Below are 19,437 nucleotides of genomic sequence, written 5' to 3'. Positions count from 1 at the left end.
CTCTTCAGACCAGAAGATATAAGCCAGTTAGCCTACTGGCGTGGCCAGCCACCCTGGTTGGCCTGGGACTGTGTGATTTTCCAAGATGGCTTCTGATACTAAAAACATGGGCGGTCCTAGGCAAATGGAGGTGGTTGGTAACCAACATACAGCCTCAGACATATTTTATTTTGTCATTAGATGTTTCATTTCATTTAAAATTTGAGTCAGTCAAGATCACTTAAAAATGAAGTTTCCTAAAAACATTGAGGTATATGTTTGTTTTTTAAAATATTTCAGAAGATCTGGCCACTCTGGGACCTGTATTCTCTCAGGGGAGAAATTAATCAGGGCCAAGTGCTGGCAGCTGCCCCTTTAAGACAACGCATGTGCTCTCTCTGTCTTCGCAGTCCCATCCAGATGCTTTTATTCATTTTTATTACCTGTCCAGACTTTGAGGCATGAGGCTGCACATTAGAAATACCTGAGTGGCCTATACCATTCCAATACTTTGGCTGCATCCCAGGCCAACTACATAAGAATCTCTGAGGGTGGCATCTGTCTATCTCTCTATATATATAAAATACAAAAAACAGAAAATTCACATTTTGTCTAAACTGTACAATTAAGTGACATTAGGTACACTCAGTATTGTATGGGCTTCCCTGGTGGCTCAGACAGTAAATAACCTGCTTGCAATGCAGGAGACTTGGGTTCAACCCCTGGGTCAGGAAGATCCCCTGGAGAAGGGAATGGCTACCCACTCCAGTATTCTTGCCTGGAGAATTCCATGGACAAAGGAGCCTGGCAGGCTATAATAGTTCATGGGGTTACAAAGAGTCGGACATAACTCAGTGACTAACAAACACTGCTGTTGCTGCTGCTGCTAAGTCACTTCAGTCGTGTCCGACTCTGTGAGACCCCATAGACGGCAGCCCACCAGGCTCCCCGTCCCTGGGATTCTCCAGGCAAGACTGTACAACTATCATCAACATCCATCTGCAGAACTTTTTTTTTATCATTCCAAAAGTAAACTCTGTACCCATTAAGCAATAACTCTCCATTCGTCTCTCCCCACATCGTTCTGGTAACCAATTTTTTCTACTTTCTGTCTCCATGAAGTTGCCTATTCTTGGTAGCTCATAAGTGAAATCATACATTTGTCCTTTTGTGTCTGGCTTATTTCACTTAGCACAATGTTCAAGGCTGACCCATGTTGTAGCATGTGTCTGAATCGCCTTCCTTTTTAAAGCTAAACAATATCCCATTGTATGTATAGATGACATTTTATTTACCCATCCATCCATTGGTGGGCATTCATTTCCACATTTGGGCCACTGTGAATAATGCTCAAGTATTTGTTCGAGTCTCTGCTTTCAATTCGTTTGGGTGAGTGGATTGCTGGATCATATGGTAATTTCATGTTAAATAGTATCTATATTTTTAAAGTCCCTCAGGTGATTCCAGTGTACAAACAAGGTTGTGAATTTCTACGTTATAGCTTGTAACCTCTGAAGAATCTTTAACTTTTAATTCCAAAGGTGGGGCCATAGGGGTTTGGGATGGGGGTGGCAAAGGAGCAAGTGGACAGCTGACTTGATTAGGCACAAAAATAGGAGCTTAAAAAAATTTTAAGAGTACAGAATAAGTCTTTCTACCTTTCCCCTCAAGCCTCTGAAAACAATTCTCTGCAGCCCTTTATTGAACATTTCTATCAGCCTTCCAGGAGAGCAATTGTCAAAGAATATTTTAAATTTCATTATATATACAGCTCTAAAATATTAACTCAATCTGTAGAATTTTATAAAAATGTATTGGATTGGAAAATGACACAGAAATAATATCCACTGGTTTTCTTTTATAATATCATCCAACTAAAGTGACACAATTTGTAGTAGCATAGTTATTAAAATGCAGCCTCGTGCTGGTATGAGTGTCACTTACATTTAAAAGTAAAGTAATTTTACATGATTTGCCCTCTTATTTTTTGTACTAGTGATACTAGGAGATCTGTGGATTCAGTGACTTCATCATATGGTCTTCTTCCTTCTACCATACCACTTTAAATGAAGACTGGAAGCTTTTAGAACCCTTTTTCCCAGGGGAATTTATGAAATGTCAAAATGGTCACATCAGCCACTTGGATTAGCCTGGGAATGAAGACTTAATTTGGTCATGGGAATAAAAGAGGGATATTTCCTTGAAGTTCTTTCACCCTCCTGGTCTTTCTCCTCTGAAAACATTCCATTATGCTGTATCATTTTCCAAATAGGAACATGCACAACTGAACTCAATTTATCAAAGATATCATTTAGGGCTCTTCATGTTTCAAGTGGTAGGAAACCCAACTTACATACTTAAACATTGAAGGGAGGTCATGAGTTTGTGTAATCTAACAGTTGTTGGGTGGGCTTCCGATGAAGCTTGATCCAGATGTTCAAACAGTGTCACCGAGCTTTCAATTCCCTTTGTCTCTCTGTTCTATAATTCACTGTATTTGGTTCTATTCTCAGATGGCTGCCTGACAAGTCTGGACTCTCCATATATGCTAGCAAAAGACGTGCCGTAGTTCTCAGTCCTCCAACCTTAAACCACACTGCCCTGTGGGAGTCATGAGGATCTCTCATGCTGGCTAATAAGGCTAGCAGAGGCACCAAACCCATACAAATAACATGGTTGACAATGGAAAGGAGATGTTTTCCATAGGACATTCAACATTCTATTTATAGGAAAAGGGAAGAACCCATTCTGAGCAGCAAACAGCACATGTCTAGTATGGCAGGAATGTTCTGACAAATGCAGAGTATAACTCTTACTTCTCTTGCTCTAGAGCAGAGTTATCCAGTAGAACCTTCTGTGAAGACGGAAACGTTCTATTTGATGCTAATATGAAAGTCACCTAACCACATGTTAAGTACTGAACACTTGAACAGTGGCTGATGTGACTGAGGCACTGGGTTTTTTGTATTATTTAAACTTAAACAGCCACAAGTAGCTAAGGGCTGCCATATTGTTCACTGCAGTCCTAAAACCTTAATTTCCATTAAAACAACTGAAGATCACATTTGTTTTTTTGGCAGGCACATAGTATTATTTATAGTACATAATGGAGCTTATTATCAACAAAATTCCAGAACTTTTTTTCTTGTTTATGGGACTACTGAGTCATGTCTTTGTCATTCTGTAAATCTGTAATTAATTATTTAGGGCAAAGTGCAAGAGTTTATATTTACTCCAGATCAAATGATCAGGGTATCCTCATCCTTAAAGAAATTTTTTATCCTGACTTTTTAATCCATGATATTACTTAGTCTACCAACCTCAAGCTGGCCTCTGTCATGAAGGCCCGGGGCGGGGGTGTGTGTGCGTGTGTGTGCGCGTGTGTGTGTGTGTGCGTGCACATGCAAAATTAGAAATGGATTTTAAGAATCTATGACACTTCCTCAATGACATGTAGATTTTTGTGTGCTTATGTTATTTTTTCTATTTTTTCTGTTTTCAGGAAAGAGCCTAATACCTTCATTATATTTCTACATCTTAAAACTTGATAATCATTTGCCTCTTTGCACAAATTATTAAACCAAGGCAGAAAGTTGTGGCCTACTGTTTAAAATGGCCCTCCAGTTTAACAACAGTGTTTGCCCCAAGCTCTGTCTCTGGCGAACTTTTAGAGTTTTACCTACCCTGCCCTGTGACGTAATCACTGCCAACCATAAGGAAAAGCCACAAAAATCACAAACTAAGTTCTCACTTCCTTCAAGTATTCCAACTTTCAATTACTCTCTAGAGCCCTTAAATAGATGTTTTAGCATTTTTTCCACATTTTATAGTTTATGTGTAAGAGGGTTATTCTTACAGATTATTGTATGTATTGTTCATTATCTTACCTTATTCATTCTTACATACATACCATTTATTTAACCAGACCTATATTAATGAACATTTAGAACTTTACCTTTCATTTTTTGCCAGTGCAATCATTATTGCTTTAAACTTACTACTCTAATTTGTGCCTTTCTGAGCACAGGCCCTCTTCCAACAACACAAGAGAAGACTCTACACATGGACATCACTAGATGGTCAATACCGAAATCAGATTCATTATATTCTTTGCAGCCAAAGATGGAGAAGCTCTAAACCATCAGCAAAAACAAGACCGGGAGCTGACTGTGGCTCAGATCATCAACTCCTTATTGCCAAATTCAGACAAGTGGAAGAAAGTAGGGAAAACCACTAGACCATTCAGGTACGACCTAAATCAAATCCCTTACTATTATACAGTGGAAGTGACAAATACATTCAAGGGATTAGATCCGATAGACAGAGTGCCTGAAGAACTGTGGACGGAGGTTCATGACATTGTACAGGAGGCAGGGATCAAGACCATCCCCAAGAAAAAGAAATGCAAAACGATTGTCTGAGGAGGTCTTACAAACAGCTGTGAAAAGAAGAGAAGAGAAAGGCAAAGGAGAAAAGGAAAGATGTACCCATTTAAATGCAGAGTTCCAAAGAATAGCAAGGAAAGATAAGAAAGTCTTCCTCAGCGATCAAAGAAATAGAGGAAAACAATAGAATGGGAAAGACTAGAGATCTCTTCAAGAAAATTAGAGGTACTAAGGGAACATTTCATGCAAAGAAGGGCTCAATAAAGGACAGAAATGGAATGGACCTAACAGAAGCAGAAGATATTAAGAGGAGGTGGCAAGAATACACAGAACTGTATAAAAAAGATCTTCATGACCCAGATCATCATGATGGTGTGATCACTCACCTAGAGCCAGACATCCTGGAGAGTGAAGTCCAGTGGGCCTTAGAAAGCATCACTACAAACAAAGCTAGTTGAGGTGATGGATCTAGTTAAGCTATTTCAAATCTGAAAAGATGTTGCTGTGAAAGTGCTGCATGCAATATGCCAGCAAATTTGGAAATTTTCAAATTTCCAGTCCAGGCCACAGGACTGGAAAAGGTCAGTTTTCATTCCAATCCCAAAGAAAGGCAATGCCAAAGAATGCTCAAACTACTGCACAATTGCACTCATCTCACACACTAGCAAAGTAATGCTCAACAATTCTCTAAGCCAGGCTTCAACTACGTGAACCATGAACTTCTAGACATTCAAGCTGGTTTTAGAAAAGGCAGAGGAACCAGAGATCAAATTGCCAACATCCACTGGATCATCAGTGAAGCAAGAGTTCCAAAAAAATATCTACTTCTGCTTTATTGACTACGCCAAAGCCTTTGTGTGGATCACCACAAACTGTAGAAAATTCTGAAAGAGATGGGAATACCAGACCACCTGACCTGCCTCTTCAGAAATCTGTATGCAGGTCAGGAAGCAACAGTTAGAACTGGACATGGAACAACAGACTGGTTCCAAATCGGGAAAGGAGTACATCAAGACTGTATACTGTCACCCTGCTTATTTAACTTAAATGAAGAGTACATCATGCAAAATGCCAGGCTGAATAAAGCACAGGCTGGAATCAAGATTGTCAGGAGAAATATCAATAATCTCAGATATGCAAATGACACCACCATCATGGCAGAAAGTGAAGAAGAACTAAAGAGCCTCTTGATGAAATTGAAAGAGCAACGTAAAAATGTTGGCTTAAAACTCAACATTCAAAAAACAAAGATCATCGCATCTGGTCCCATCACTTCATGGCAAATAGATGCGGAAACAGTGAGAGACTTTATTTTCTTGGGCTCCAAAATCACTGCAGATGGTGACTGCAGCCATGAAATTAAAAGACGCTTACTCCTTGGAAGTAAAGCTATGACCAACTTAGACAGCATATTAAAAAGCAGAGCCATTACTTTGCCCACAAAGGTCCGTTTAGTCAAAGCTATGGTTTTTCCAGTAGTCATGTATGGATGTGAGAGTTGGACTATAAAGAAAGCAAGTGCCAAAGAACTGATGCTTTTGAACTGTGGCACTGGAGAAGACTCTTGAGAGTCCCTTGGACCACAAGGAGACGCAACCGGTCCATCCTAAAGGAAATCAGTCCTGAATATTCATTGGAAGAACTGATGCTGAAGCTGAAACTCCAATACTTTGGCCACCTGATGTGAAGAGCTGACTCATTTGAAAAGACCCTGACACTGTGAAAGATTGAAGGCGAAAGGAGAAGGGGACAACAGAGGATGAGATGGTGGGATGGCATCACCGACTCAATGGACATGAGTTTGAGTAAACTCCGGGAGTTGGTGATGGACAGGGAGGCCTGGCGTGCTGCAATCCATGGGGTGGCAAAGAGTTGGACACAACTGAGTGACTGAACTTAACTGAGCACATGTCCAGGGAGATAATGAATAGTGGAGGTGTGGGTTATAGAATGTGTACATTAAGATTATAATCTATGGTAGCTGAAAGTCTGGAAACATAATACTCTTTCATCTTAAATTATATCATTGTATCAATAAACTATTTTTTATATATCAATATACGTAATAAATGTCCAAAATTTATCACATGAATCAAACGTACTAAAATGTTTTCAGACATGGCAGCCACCCCCAGACACTGCTCAAATGTCTATGAGTGTTTAATGCTTTATATATAAATAATCAAATCTTTAGAAGATTTGAAGAAAAGGCAATTCTAGCTATCTGTTGTAGGTTAAAGATGGCCACCAAAAACCACAGGGCCAAAGAAACTAGAGTCAGATGGAATATACCAAGTGCACTTGGCTATATTGATACTCTCACTCTCATCTTGAAACATGGCTCAGAACAGGAGCAAGAAAGTTTGCATAAATGAACACTACAAGGACAGGATGATGAAAAGGAGCCTGATCATAACTGTCCATCCCACATTGTATGCCAGCCGTACTCTAAACAAATAGCAGACTTTTCAAAGAGCAAACATTAAGGATTATCAAACCTTCGTTTCTTAATCTCCATTTTGATTCAAAAATCATAGGAGGTTATGATCTTATTTTATGATTCCTTTTTTCCCATGCAGCTAAAATGAGCAATCTGACATTTATTAACTGGGAAAGGTAGGGTTTTTCTCTATGGCATTAAATATTCTTTTTCATGGTGGTGTTTTACTTTACAAATGGCAAACAGATCATGATGTGACCTGTGTAGAAATGTTTTCAAAGGAGGTTTGATAATTCTGAAAAATTCTCCTTAATGGTGTAACAGGTTGAAATCCCACTACCTTGTCTGATACACTTTTTGGCATCACTCAGTGTATTTGTAAGACAAAGTTAAGTGAACAGGGAAAAAGACCTGGTGCTTCCATATCATCTTCACCAAAGTAGTTTTTTTCTAATGAATTCTAAGAACACAAAGATCCACTGCTATCAGGCTTTCCCAATTTTTGTTTCAATCAAGTGTTCATTTATGAAATACTAAACATCCATGCTGTGCTAAGAGTTGACCTAAACCCTGTGGGGGGACCTCCCTGGTGGTCCCGTCACTCGGATTCCGTGTTTCCAATGTGAGGGCCCTGGTCAGGCAACTAGATCCCTCATGCTAGATTCCGCATACTGCAACTAAAAAGATCTCACCTGTTGCAACTAACTGTCTCAGCTAAATAAATAGATAAGTATGTGAAAAATAAAATGATAAAAAATAAACCTTGTGGGAAACACAAACATGAAGCATCCTACACCACCCTACATCAGGGTCCCACTTAGTTTCTTGCCCAGGGTTCAGAAACTAGACTCTTTAGGTCAAATTAACAGTATTGTCATTAAAAAACTACAGTTTCTACCCTTATGGAGTTTACAGTCTAGTAGAGAACATAAATGTTAAGCAAAAAACGACAAGTGTGTGAATTCATGGTAAACTGAAAGTTCTAACCTTGCTTTATAATTTCAAATTAGCTAAATTGTTATTTCTCCCTCTCCACCAGATAGCTGACCTCAATATAAATGAGCTCCTTGCTTTTCAATTCCTCCATTCATCGCATTCTATTTAATTCTCCCTTCTATGAAGATTTATCTATATATATATTTATCCCATGTGTGCAGCACTGGGTTAGAGCAAGAAATGCCAATGTAAATAAGATACTTACATCGTGAGAGAGGAACTACGTTCACGGGTGCCCTCCTCATAGCATCTGATCGTCCAAAGACAGCTTTCCCCTCACAGCTCCAACATGGTGATCATGCACTTTCCTTCTCTCTTTACAGTCCTAAGAATGCCCAGGCCCATAAATCAGAAGGCTGCCTATAGTAAACAATTTACTGAGATATGGGGATGAAAGTGAAAGTGGCTCAGTCATGTCTGACTCTTTGCAACCCCATGGACTGTAGCCTGCCAGGTTCCTCTGTCCGTGGACTTTTCCAGGCCAGAATACTGGAATGAGTGGCCATTTCCTTCTCCAGGGGATCTTCCCAACACAGGGATCGAACCCAGGTCTCCTGCATCGCTGGCAGATTTTTTACCAGTTGAGCCTTCAGAGAATAGCTGGACAGTATTTCCCAGGGAAGGAAGGCAGGCTAAATGGCTAAAGATCACTATGCTATGCTATGCTAAGTCACTTCCGTCATGTCCGACTCTGTGTGACCCCATAGACGGCAGCCTACCAGGCTTCCCCGTCCCTGGGATTCTCCAGGCAAGAACACTGGAGTGGGTTGCCAGTTCCTTCTCCAATGCATGAAAGTGAAAAGAGAAAGTGAAGTCGCTCAGTCGTGTCCGACTCTTAGCAACCCCAAGGACTGCAGCCTACCAGGCTCCTCCGTCCATGGGATTTTCCAGGCAAGAGTACTGGAGTGGGGTGCCATTGCCTTCTCCGAAAGATCACTGAAGCTCCTCATATATTGCTTAGGACTAGAATTCAGAGTCAATCACCTGGGGTGGTTTCCACTCCATCCTTCATCCAAGAACCACAGAGGTGAAGTAAATTAGCCACAGGAATAGGGATTTCTTCCAGGCTAGAGATACTACAATCCTTCTCTGAATATAAGAGCTGGCTTAAAAAGGGAGCATTCACTATTGAGCGGATAACCATGAAGAGGTCTTGTGGTTATAATAGTTTTATGATTACTTTGGATCTCTGTAAAGACTCCTGTGTTAGAGTAACTGATTCCCCACTGGAGAGATCACACAAACATTCTTTAACATTAGCCTGTGGCTTTGTTAGGCAGAATTAAAAGAGCTCTGTGTCCATTCCAGTCCCCAGTCATACCCCAAATCTGTCATTCATATGACTGTGGATTCTTTCAGAATCAGACTCTGGGTCTTCTGTATTTTTTAAAAAGTACATATGCAAAAATAGTCTAGGGGAAGTCTACACTATATGCTGAAAATAAGGTATTTAAGTCAGATTGCTATCCTCTAAAAACCTATGGATGAGGAGGTGATATTTGTTCATTGAAATGTACATATACATACACACATATAAGAAAAAGCAAAGAAACAAGTTGGAAAATATTTACCTTTTTCTTCTATTAATATCAGGACCTATTGTCTACACACCTATCTCTCAGGAGAAATCTACCCTATGTGTTGAAAATAAGCGATGCGTAAGTCAGAATACTTAAGTTATATCACTTAAGTCATATCAGTCTTGAATATTCATTGGAAGGATTGATGCTGATGCTGAAACTCCAATACTTTGGCCACTTGATGGGAAGAAGTGACTCACTAGAAAAGACCTTGATGCTGGAAAATATTGAAGGTGGAATAAGGGGCTGACAGAGGATAAGATGGTTGGATGGCATCACTGACTTGATGGACATGAGTTTAAGTAAGCTCCAGGAGCTGGTGATAGACAGGGAAGCCTGGCGTGCTGCAGTCCATGGAGTCACAAAGAGTCAGACACGACTGAGTGAGTGAACTGAACTGAAATTCAGATCACAGTTTTCCAAAAGCCTTTAGACAAAGAAATATATTTAAGAACAGAAATTAAAAGATACTTGTTCCTTGGAAGAAAAGCTATGACAAACCTACACAGTGTATTCAAAAGCAGACACATTACTTTGCTGACAAAGGTCCATCTAGTCAAAGCTATGGTTTTTCCAGCAGTCATATATGGATGTGAGAGTTGGACCATAAAGAACGCTGAGTACTGAAGAATTACTGCTTTTGAACTGCGGTGTTGGAAAAGACTCTTGACAGTTCTTTGGACTGCAAGGAGATCAAACCAGTCAATCCTAAAAGAAATCAACCCTGAATATTCAATGGAAGGACTGATGCTGATGCAAAGAACCGACACATTTGAAAAGACTCTGATGCTGGGAAAGATAGAAGGCAGGAGGAGAAGGGGATGACAGAGGATGAGATGGTTGGATGGCATCACCGACTCGATGGACATGAGTTTGAGAAAGCTCCAGGAATTAGTGATGAACAGGGAAGCCTGGTGTGTTGTGGTCCATGGGGTCACAAAGAGTCAGACATAACTGAGCAATTAAACAGCAACAACAACATCAGATCAAATCAGATCAGTCGCTCAGTCCTGTCCGACCCTTTGTGACCCCATGAATCACAGCACGCCAGGCCTCCCTGTCCATCACCAACTCCCGGAGTTCAGCCAGACTCACGTCCATCGAGTCAGTGATGGCATCCAGCCATCTCATCCTCTGTCGTCCCCTTCTCCTCCTGCCCCCAATCCCTCCCAGCATCAGAGTCTTTTCCAATAAGTCAACTCTTCACATGAGGTGGCCAAAGTACTGGAGTTTCAGCTTTAGCATCAGTCCTTCCAAAGAAATCCCAGGACTGATCTCCTTCAGAATGGACTGGTTGGATCTCCTTGCAGTCCAAGGGACTCTCGAGAGTCTTCTCCAAAACCACAGTTCAAAAGCATCAATTCTTCGGCGCTCAGCTTTCTTCACAGTCCAACTCTCACATCCATACATGACTACTGGAAAAACCATAGCCTTGACTAGACGAACCTTTGTTGGCAAAGTAATGTCTCTGCTTTTGAATATGCTATCTAGGTTGGTCATAACCTTCCTTCCAAGAAGTAAGCATCTTTTAATTTCATGGCGGCAGTCACCATCTGCAGTGATTTTGGAGCCCAGAAAAATAAAGTCTGACACTGTTTCCACTGTTTCCCCATCTATTTCCCATGAAGTGATGGGACCAGATGCCATGATCTTCGTTTTCTGAATGTTGAGCTTTAAGCCAACTGTTTTCACTCTCCACTTTCACTTTCATCCAGAGGCTTTTGAGTTCCTCTTCACTTTCTGCCATAAGGGTGGTGTCATCTGCATATCTAAGGTTATTGATATTTCTCCCGGCAATCTTGATTCCAGCTTGTGTTTCTTCCAGTCCAGCGTTTCTCATGATGTACTCTGCATATCAGTTAAATAAACAGGGTGACAATATACAGCCTTGACGTACTCCTTTCCTATTTGAAACCAGTCTGTTGTTCCATGTCCAGTTCTAACTGTTGCTTCCTGACCTGCATACAGGTTTCTCAAGAGGCAGGTCAGGTGGTCTGGTATTCCTATCTCTTTCAGAATTTTCCACAGTTTATTGTGATCCACACAGTCAAAGGCTTTGGCATAGTCAATAAAGCAGAAATAGATGCTTTTCTGGAACTCTCTTGCTTTTTTGATGATCCAGCGGATGTTGGCAATTTGATCTCTGGTTCCTCTGCCTTTTCTAAAACCAGCTTGAACATCAGGAAGTTCACGGTTCACATATTGCTGAAGCCTGGCTTGGAGAATTTTGAGCATTACTTTCCTAGCGTGTGAGATGAGTGCAACAACAACACAGCTGCTTTATTTTAGTACTAGAAAGAAAACATCAGATTTCCATCTGTAGGAGAATGGGAACAGTGTGATATAATATAAAAGGAGTGCTCCTTGGCAATTTAAAAGAATGAACTACTGTTACACATAGCCACATGGATAAATCTCCAAAATATTTTTTCCGAGCAGAAGAATTCAGATACAAAAGAATGTATATTGATTGATTCCATTTAAATGAAGTCCAAGGGCAGGCAAAGCTAATCTATGATTATAACTCAGTAAAGGATGCACTTCTGGGATGATGGGATGGTAGGAGGGTTTAACTTGGATAAAGCACAATGTGGCTTTCTGGAATGATTGGAATATTCTATGTCTTGACAGGGGTATGGTTTACAGTGATGAATTCATGTGTTAAAACTAATCAAATTATACACCTCAGTGTATACTTCATTTCACTGTATGACTGCTATACCTCAATAAACGTGTTTATATGAAAGGATAAACATACACAAAATAAATATTTTTAAAATAAAAATATAGATGCCCAATGTCACTTATGCATAAAAACCACATACATATTTCTATTGATACAAATATGTCTATGTATATCATTTAAAGCAGTATTTTGACATTAAAAGAATCTGAATTAGTAGCTGTTCCTGATTCAACACTAATAACAACAGTAGCATTACATTATTTAAATTTTATGACAGGCTTTATAAAGAACATTATTGTACTTGCCCAGTTTAATGCATAAAGCCACTGCATATTTAAAAGTAGCATGACTTGCCCAGGAACATATCACTGTTGAGAAGTAAAGCTGAACTTGAATCCATGTGCATACTACCTCAGAATTTGAACCTTTAATACTGTATTACACTTCTTTTCACAGAAAGGTTACAGGTACTCTCTAGTCATCCTTGGGTCTGTCTAGGACCTCAGACAATCTCTCCAGGCACTATCCATGTCCTCCAACCCCACTTTTTTCTAGGGTTTCCAGAAGCTATCCTATCACCTTGTATCTGGTTCTAACCTTCTTACCTTCCCAGGTGGCTCAATGGTAAAGAATCTGCCTGCCAGTGCTGGAGAGGAGAGTTCAGTCCCTGGGTTGGAAAGATCCCCCGGAGGAGGAAATGGCAAACCACAAACCACTCCAATATTCTTCCCTGGGAAAATCCCATGGACAGAGGAGCCTGGTGGCCTATAGTCCATAGGGTCACAAAAGAGTCAGATACAACTGAGCGACTGAGAGTGCGCATGCGCGCACACATGTGCACGCACGTACACACACACACACACAGACACACACACCCCACTCCTCCTATCTAGCTCCTTCAGATAGATGCCAAGGCTTTTGCCTCTGGCTTTATGTTTAGCTATTATCTCCTAGCTCCAGCTTAGCTAAACGTTCTGCAGCCCTCAGGCTCATCCTTCTCCACCAAGGCAAAACACCTTGGCTCTCAGGACACTTACCTAAGTCTAGAACCCTGCACCCAGATTTTCCAGCAGTGGACTATGGTAATTTCTCTCAATCTGTAAATTAAGCATAATGCAGGGTGGAAATACTGAACAAGTCTCCTTGCTGAATTTGTCTTAGGAGACTAGATGTCTACTTCCTTTCTACCAAGAAGCTCTTTAGTTATTTTTTAAGCAATGGGATGAAGATAACTTTACTATTCACCAGCACAAAATTCAAATATGCTGGCTCTTAGAAAAAGCAGTCTTTATCAGTGTTTTAGATGTCTGACTCGCAGACTCTGAAAATTCGACCGCTTTATGTTTTCTAAAATTAAAAACTGATTTCAAAAGCTAAGGCTAGATCTGGCAAGAAAGCAAGAGAAATAAGTAATAGGTTAGAATGTAAAACAAACAACCTTTCAGCAAGCTATGCCTTTTAACCCTGGGAAATACTCTGGTGCCTTGGAGAACACAGGTCAATGTATCGGTCTTCTACTTTATTAAATTATTAGTATTAAAAAATAACTCTGAGCAAGCAACAAAACACAGCACAGTGCTTTCTACAAATAAAATTTAATTTGCTATCTCAAGAGCTGCTGGCTTTTATCGCTGAAGATTGGAGCATGGTATTTTCAGGGAGAAAGTTTTTTTTTTTATCTGGTTTGGAGAAAACATGGCCAACATTAGTTCCAAATATTTTATTTCAAACATAAAGTACAGAACCAATACTAATAAACAACAGGCTCTTATGCCAACATCAGTGCATGTTTTTGTTATTGCATTATATTCCATGAGAGTTATTGTGCATAATTAAATAGAAAAAACCCTTGAACTTGGAATTATAAAACCGTCACCACAAACCAACAATTCCACTTGATGTGTATTAAGTCATTAAATTTATTATAAAAAAAAGAGGAGGAGGGGAAAAATCTTTTCCTTGTAAATCATTAAAAATGCATGAGGGTTGAAAGCGTAGCAAACAGCCCATACACTTGCTTAGCAAACTACTGCAGAAGAAGGCACCACAATTCAGAACAGAAAATGAGGTTTTCTTGAAATCAGAATGGCCTGTTATCAAAATGACAACCACAAGGGCTATCGGGAAGGAAAGACTTATAAATTCTAAGAACATAAATGTTGGTCTTAGTGTCTTGGATAAACAATGTTTGGGGTGAGGGAGGCTGGCCATGGTCTAAGGAGTCCTACAATTGAACAGTTCATGAGAATGGGGTCTGTGAAAGGAAGGTTCAAAAAACACAGAGTTAAGACCTGGCTTCCAGACAGGGGTTGGCCCAGTATGCACCGCAACCACACCAGTAGCTGAGACAATGGTTTTGAGGTCAGTTATTTCAGCAACAGAAATTATGTCAGTCTGTTTGGAGGATTACTACCACCCGTGTCACAATCCACAAGACTTCCTTCCCAGGTGGCGCAGGAGGTAAAGAATCTGCCTGCCAATGCAGGAGATGCAAGAGACGTGGGTTCAATCCCTGGTTTGGGAAGATCCCCTGGAGAAGGAATTGGCAACCCACTCCAGTATTCTTGCCTGGATAATCCCATGGACAAAGGAGCCTGGCAGGCTACAGTCCATGGGGTCGCAAAGAGTGGAACACGACTGAAGCAACTGAGCACATGTCACAATCCAGTCTGTGTCAGCACGGTGAGTTTTCTCTGAAAAGCTTTTTCTTAATGTGTTATAACCGGGAAGCATTAATGAAATGGGCAGGAGCAGAGAGAAAGGGATTAAAGTTGCCAGGGACAGATACCCAGTGAAGCTGGCTGAGATAAAAATGCATCCTTAACAAAGAGAAAGTCAAAGGCATCCAAAGATTGGATACTGAGTTAGACCACTTAGGAACCTGCATTGAAAGTGAGGTATGGAAGCTCCTTTGTCTGCCTCATGGAGTCACAGTGAATCTTTTGGGAGAAGGGGCTATATGGAAATAGAGTACATTTCTAATTTTTCTGGTGCTAGCTGGATATTGGATCTGTTTTTCTTAATCCAAGCCAGCTCTTTTTTACTGACAACTTTGCCGCCCCTTACTAATTTAGATTTGTTTGTGGTGTTCGATGCCATGACCCAATGCTGACCCCAACTTTGCAGGACCTCCCATCTAACTGACTGTACCTTTCTTTTCTGGTACATCTTTTATTTTTAAATTAAGGGAACTTATTGCCTTATTCAGGTCAGATTTACTCCTGGTCCAGTCAGTAGTGACCGGAAGAATCAGTAAATTTCCCAATCACCAGGGTGAGAACAAAGTCTCTGAGAAGGAAATGTGGACACGTCAAACAAAATAACTAGACATTGACAGTCATACAACTACATGCTTAGCCCTTGAGTAGTCACGAATTGAACTCACAGAAAATATATGCTATCTCAGGATAATACATGTATCTTCTCAATGATTTCTCCACTTCTCCAATTCTAAAATGAATATATTGTTTACATTTTAATACTTTTCAAACTGAGGTGTAGACTGCAATCAACCTATATATATTTAATACAGTTTTCCTCCCTGCATGTAATAGCTGCTATTAAACTGATGATGTGTCATAAGTTCAAATTTCTCCAAAAATTGAGGAAATATGGAAAGCATGATTCTACTGGCTCAGTTTCATCAAAAGCTAAAAATCAAATCACTTTGTATAAAATTGCTATTAAGCACCATCTTCTTAATTGCTGTGTTTTTGTCTCACTTTCGTTTGAAAATGACAATTTCATCATTTCAACAGGTAATTCCCCAATCCCATCAAGTTACCTTGCCCTCTGATGTTGTGCCTAAATCATCTCTCTCTGGATTAACTCATTATTCCTATTAAAGCCTTTGATATATGTCAGAGACATGCCCTTATTTGTGACAGAGCTATAAAAGTGTGTTGCTTTAATTTCTTCAATAAATCAGTTTCTCTATTCCATTCCCTTAATTATGTGCTGTTTTTCTCTGGAATGGCTCCAATGTCTAGGATTTTTTTTTTTTTTTCACCTAGAAGTGTTTCCAAAATTTAAATAACGGACACCAGTATAGCCTGACTGCCCTGCCCTTCCTCTTTTGTGATGTTGCCTTACAAGCAGCTCTGAGTGATGCCTTCCCCCTTATCAGATGATTCAACAAACAACTCAACTACATTTATCCAGCATGCTTACTCATAGGGCATTTGCCCAGCTGTCAAGACTGGCCATTGGGGTTTATTTTCACACACAGAACTAATCTTTCACTTTCGTTTCCAATGGAATTTCCTCTTATTATTTTCAAATTCTGAAGCTATTTATTGAGCCTGGTGGTTAGCAATAGATGCCACAAATTGGCATCATCAGCAAGTGGGATGATATAATAGAAAGACCCTTCTCCCTCAATATAGTTTTAGCTCAGGTTGTGACATAGACAGAACATGTGGTTCTGGGAAAGGAGTTAACATCCCTGGCCCTGTAAATGGCTAAGAAGATGAGCAGAAGAAGGTGGTTGCTAAGATTCCTTCAGTTCTAACATCCTATAGTATCATTTCTCAATAGTTAGGTTAATATTTTTCAGAGTTATCATAGGCTTAAAATCATACTAAGTCCTGGGCCCATACCTATAACACCTCACCAACCTTGCATTCATTAAAAATAGTCTCTACCTGTCAGGAAGATGTGGATGGAAGATGCCATCCAGGCTCTTTCAAAATCCACCTCCACACACACACCAGATGCACACACACACACACATTTTAATTTGCGAGTGAACCTTTATGGAATCCTATTCTACAGGAGTTCAGCCAGCTCTTAATCTTTTTTTTCCTGATGAATACACACACAAAAAGAAATGATATCCTCATCCTTCACTCTGGTAAGATTGCACACTGACTTCCCCTCTGGTAACCTGAAGAAGCAATGATTTATCTGGAATGGCTTCTGCTATTTTCCAATAATCTGATTATAAAGCTGGTTAATACAGCATAAACTTGCCTAATAGACCATGGCCTGCCCCTCGAACTCCTTTTTGTGTTTTTGTTAGGACATCCTTTCTTTAGGTCCCATCCCCTTAATATCTATTAATACCAGCTTAATGATTAAGCTGAATTGTCACCATTACGTGCACTCTCTCTGATTTTGAAATATAGAACCCTACTGTCTGGCTTTTGGGTTCATTTCAGATCACAATTCCACTTGCTAAATGAAGAAATCACTGCCAAAATTAAGTAGACATGATACCAACTCTAACCTTCTAGGAGGCAACCCCTCACAATCTGCTGATTCTACAGTGTGTGTTTTACTCAAATTACTGCAGAAATCACTAATTGGCCTTCTGTCAATAGTTATTTTTGCAACGTCTTCATTACTTTCTAATTGACCAAATTAATTGTCTTCATTTCTCTCATTAAATATAGGTTTAGAAGTAATCTCAATTGTGTAGCTTTTCTAAACAGTATTCTTCCTCCAGGCCTGCCCTCATTCTTAAATAGGCATTTTTTTCCTACCCTCAGTGTCTGTTTGTCTATGTGGATCAATCTATCTAATCTATCAATCTATTTAGGTCTAATGGATTTTGAAAAGTCACCAGTACCTCAATGTCTAGATTTACAACCTTAAGTGTGAATAACATTCCTCTCAGTAGCATCTCCCTGTCCCCGAGAACACTATGCGTTGAATGACTTGCCTGGGTTAGCAGGAACCACAACCCCACCATTTCCTGACCATTCTACAATGAAGTCACGTAGAATGACTCTTGCTCAGTAGAGCCAAAATTCTTCTTGAACCTAGAGAACTCCTCCACTGCTGCAGAGTGCTGGTTGTTCCAGAATGAACTATACTCCATGGGGCTCCAGGTACTCCATCCTTGCCAATGCAAATCCCTACTGAATATCCTATAGGTTTTCAATGCTATGCTTGGTTTGGTCCAAGGCAGAACTGCTCTGGGCTCTGGAATTTATATCTGTGTGTGTGTACATGTGCGTTTGTGTGTGTGTTTTAATTCACTGAAAAAGCTGCTTCCCAAGGCTCAACACTGCACCCAGAAGATCCGAATCAGGGTATGTTCCAGGGTCCTCTGTCTCTTGGGTCCAGACGAGCCACCCCTTTCATGATTGTAACAAGGAGCTAACATCTTAGATCCATGTATTTCAACCCTCAGAGTTACTTATTTCAGAAGTTTTGAGCCCTCTCCTCCAAATGAGCTGGTCAAAGCCACTCAGGCTACTCCAACAGATTCAGACAGCTTAGAATTTTAGGAAAAAAGGAGACGCTCAGTCCTGACTCTCTCAGTTGGTTCCTGGGATCCTATGCAAATCTACCCCCTCCTCTTTTGCCCTGTGCAGCTGGAGTTTCCTTAGCCAGATACCCTGATGCACCCTCTGAATGATTGCTACAGACATTAAAGTATTTTGCTAGTGTCTTCTTTCAACATTTCTCTTCAAGGCTCCATCCACACCTGGTTGACCACTTTAACTGTCTGCTTGGCTGGCCAACTTGGCCCAACAACCACAGTGACAGTGTGGGTGTTTTTATTGAATAAACTGCTTTTACTGTTTTTACTGGCTTGACCAGTCAAGCAGATGAAAAGATGTTACATGTGCTTTTAAAAAATTAAACCATTTTTGGCACTTTGATCAGTAGTTTGATGAAATCTAACTGATTTTTTCTTGACTTTATCACAGGTTAAAGCTTAAAATTTCTTTCACTTATGGGCTTCCTCTCCTTACTAGCCAAAATCCACAGGACTAGTCTAGCCAGTATTGATTCTCCTTTGTCAGTTTTCTCATGTGCTACTCAGCCATGAAATCTGATGTTCCCTACTCCTGGCTTAATATCAAGACTTTGAATATATTAATAGTTGGACCCAGGGGTCCTTATCCTGGCCTTGCCCCTCACTAGCTACATGATCTTAGGCAAATTACTTCACCTTCTTTGTGCCTTAACCCTCAACTGTGAAATGTGCCTATTAAGAGGATCTGCTCTTGTGAGGAATCAAGTAGATAATGCATGCAATATCACAGTAAACAATAAATGATAATGGCAGCTAACTTTATAGAACATTTTCTATGCATCAAGTCTTGTGCTAAGAGCCTCTAGGATGATCACATTCATTGTTATCTATTATTTGTCCAAGTTATTTAAATTTCACAAATATCGGGTCATTAGTCTGTAATGAGAGCTTTTGTGAATACAAGGATTAGTGAGATACCACTTGGCAATCAATTAGTTTGTATTCTTAAAGAAAAAAGGACAAAGACACAAAAAAGCATGGTAAGCGGTGATTTCAAGAGAGAGCTACAAAGTATTAGGAGGGCATTTAACACAGAAAGATTACTTCTCTTGGAGCATAGGTGTTATCGAGAGGCCTTCTTGAAGGAGGAGGTATTTAATGAC

This window comes from Bos javanicus, chromosome 7 (genome assembly GCF_032452875.1).
Source record: "Bos javanicus breed banteng chromosome 7, ARS-OSU_banteng_1.0, whole genome shotgun sequence".
NCBI lineage: Eukaryota > Metazoa > Chordata > Mammalia > Artiodactyla > Bovidae > Bos > Bos javanicus.
The sequence above is the reverse complement of the archived record's forward strand: the minus strand, read 5'-3'. Positions refer to the sequence as shown.